General features: G+C 60.3%; 1 protein-coding gene across 2 annotated transcripts in view; it reads right to left on the reverse strand.

The window, feature by feature from the left end:
* Positions 1–2653, reverse strand: part of SECTM1 (secreted and transmembrane 1) — a 16378-nt gene extending 13725 nt beyond the window's left edge. For both annotated transcript variants that reach the window (XM_021680755.1, XM_021680754.1), the window contains exon 1: positions 2569–2653. The gene's annotated coding sequence lies outside the window, so the exon portion shown is untranslated. The remainder of the gene's footprint in view (positions 1–2568) is intronic.
* Positions 2654–2896: the final 243 nt, after the last annotated feature.

Below are 2896 nucleotides of genomic sequence, written 5' to 3' on the forward strand. Positions count from 1 at the left end.
TCTGGACTAGAGATGGGGATCTGGACTAGAGTTAGAGATGGGGGATCCAGACTAGAGATGGAGGATCCGGACTGGAGATGGAGGATCTGGACTAGAGTTAGCGATGGAAGATCTGGACTAGAGACGGGGATCTGGACTAGAGATGGGGATCTGGACTAGAGATTGGGAAGCTTCCAATATCCTCTTGCACAACCTGCCACCCTGAGCCCTTCTGGGCTTCCACAGCTGTCCCAGGCTCCACCTGGCTTTTACCATTGACTAGGGGTCCTCCCTCTGGATCGGGGCATAGATCTCAGCTGGGCCAGTGACATGGATGCCAATGCTGAACCCCAGGCTTATCTGTGAGGACAGTCTCTGGCTCAGCTGGCTCCCCTTGGAATAGTCCAGAGATCAGAGGACAAGGCAGGGAGCCAGGCAGGCTTCCCCCTCACTGTTCACGGCACTGTTCTACCTCTCTCGGCACTCCTACTCCCAGCTTTGGGGAATCCCATTTTTACTGGGAGGTGGGGAGGTCGTCTGAGTCCAGTTTGGATGTGCTTCCAGGGACTTTGCACTTTCAGCCATGAGTCACAGCTGGCCACTCTCTGGGCACAGAGCCAAAGGCAGCAGAGGTCTAACTCCTGCCCCCTGGTGTGCTGGCTCTGCCCATTCATTTGTCTGTGAGGAACAGAGCCCAGTCCTGGCCATCTCTGGATATTAGCCCTTACACAGCACAAGAGCTGGACCCCTGGACAGCCAAACTCATTGCTGGGGAGGTCAGCTGGGCCTCCCGACCTCAGTGATTAGGTCCTGGAGGCCCCTGAGGGTACTGAGCCAAGCTCTTCCTGCCCAGTGGTGGCTGTGTCCATCTGCCCCCAGGCCCTGGCTGACCCAACCCCCTGCGGTTGTTCAGCACTGGATTCAAGAGCAGCCAAGCCCAGCTGTTGGGTTGTTCCGGGGAATTTACCAGAAGAAAATTCACTCTGGTGAAACAGGCTCTTCCCTGGCCTTGCCAGGCACAATGCCGACACCCAGTAGACGTGCACTATGTGTTCCATGCAATACTGGGGCCATACGTATGAAGAGCGATTCATTTTTCAAAGTCAAATGTGTTTTTAATTGTGGTGGCTTCACTCCCCCTGCCTGAACCCTCTCACTCGCCGCCAACACAGCAAAGGAGAGAAAAACCAGAGGGAGAGAAACCAGGACATGACGGGGAAAGGGACAGGCAAGAAGACAGAAGCTTGGTATGGAGCAGGAGGGCCGAATGCGGGGCGCGAGCGGGAGGGCAAAAGGAACGCGACAGTGCAGGATTCTCTCCGATTATCACCCCAGGACCGGCGTCTGCCTACCAGGATGGGAGCGATACAGCCGGCGTTTGTGGGTCCCCGACCAAGGATGCTCCTGGGTTCTGGAGCTACTCACACTTGGGGAGTCAGTGACACGATCTGGAAAGTGCGTGTTGCTGCCGGGAACTTGTCCCGGTTTGGGAAAAGGGAAAACTGAGGGAGCGGTCTGGGGTGCGTAGAGATCCTCCACTCCCACAGCCCCGGAGGGGGGCTGGTGCCACTTTCTCCCCTGCGGCAGAGGGTTCAGGGTTTACAGGGAAATCCTGGGCAGGAGGCCGAGCTGGTTGTGCAGGAGGCGACCAACCACTCTGGGAGACAGCTGCAGTCTGCAAAGGCTCTGGAGCCCCAACCCGAGCTGGGGTGGAGGGAACCCCCCTTGCTGCTGGGGCTGGGAGGGGTCCCCAGATGGGCAGGAAAGTCCTCCAGGCCTGGGACCTGGGCGGGCAAACACTTCCATCTCCCCTCTGCCTGGCTGCCTCCTGCTGGGCTCACAAGCCGCCTGCTCTGAGAACCCTCTTCCCCACTACCAGCCCCAGAGCCCCCTCCCCTGGCCCCTGGGGCCAAAAGCACATCTGCTGCCCACCCTCACTGTCACAACCCCGGGGCCAGGAGGGCCCCAGGGGCTCTGACTCCTCTACCCACAGGCCTGGCAAGTGGTTTCCATGCTGCAGATCATTAACCAGCAGTGGGAGATGTATTGAATTTAGAGATTGCTGCCAAACCAAATGTGAAGGGGAGCATGGAAAGGGGCGGCTAAAAAATTCACTCTGGGGAAACTGGCTCCTCTCCGGGCTTTCCGGGCACAGGACCCCTTCACGGGTCGGGGAAGCCTCAGGCGGCTCATTTCTGTTTTACCGGTGTGTGTGAGTGTGTGTGCATCACGGGTGTGTGAGTCCGCGAATGTGAGTGCACACGCGCCTAAGTGTGGGTCTGCGGGAGCCCGGGATGCGACCTCCCTGCCCTCTCAAGAGCCGAGCCTGTGTGTCCCCAGCGGAGGCAGGTCCCCGGTGCGACCCGCGGCCTCCCTCCCTTCTCCTCCCCCCCACGGCGCGCACCCTTTGCCCCCTGCTCCCTGGCCCACCGACCCTTGCGGGGCCCTCGGGGCCGCACGTCTGCGGGTGAGGGTCAGCGCAGCGCTCCGGGGTCTCCATCCCCAGTACCCGGAGCCCTCCGACCGCGGGACGCCCCCGCCACGTGCTTCCCTTTCCTGCGCCCCCGCTCCCTGCGCGCGCGCCCTCACCTGCGCCCCGGCTCCCCGCGCGCGCCGCTGCTCCGGGCCACTGGCGGCTGCCGCTGGTCTTTGCGCGCTGGGGGCCGAGAGCAGAGTCGGCGGAGGGCGACTCCTCCGTGAGGGCGGAGCCAGGGGAGGAGGCTGCGGGAAGGAGGATCCGGGATCCGCACCCAGTCCTAGATACAGGAAGGAATCGCCGAGTTCGGGGAAGTCACTCGAGTCTTGGGAGCTGCCCTGAATTCACAGAAAAGGTTTATGAGTTTCTTGGTAGTTCTTTATTATATCTTTATTTAAAAGCGCTTCGTAAAGAAAACAGGAAAACAACAAAACAGCAGGG

This window comes from Neomonachus schauinslandi, chromosome 15 (genome assembly GCF_002201575.2).
Source record: "Neomonachus schauinslandi chromosome 15, ASM220157v2, whole genome shotgun sequence".
NCBI classification, from domain to species: Eukaryota; Metazoa; Chordata; class Mammalia; order Carnivora; family Phocidae; genus Neomonachus; species Neomonachus schauinslandi.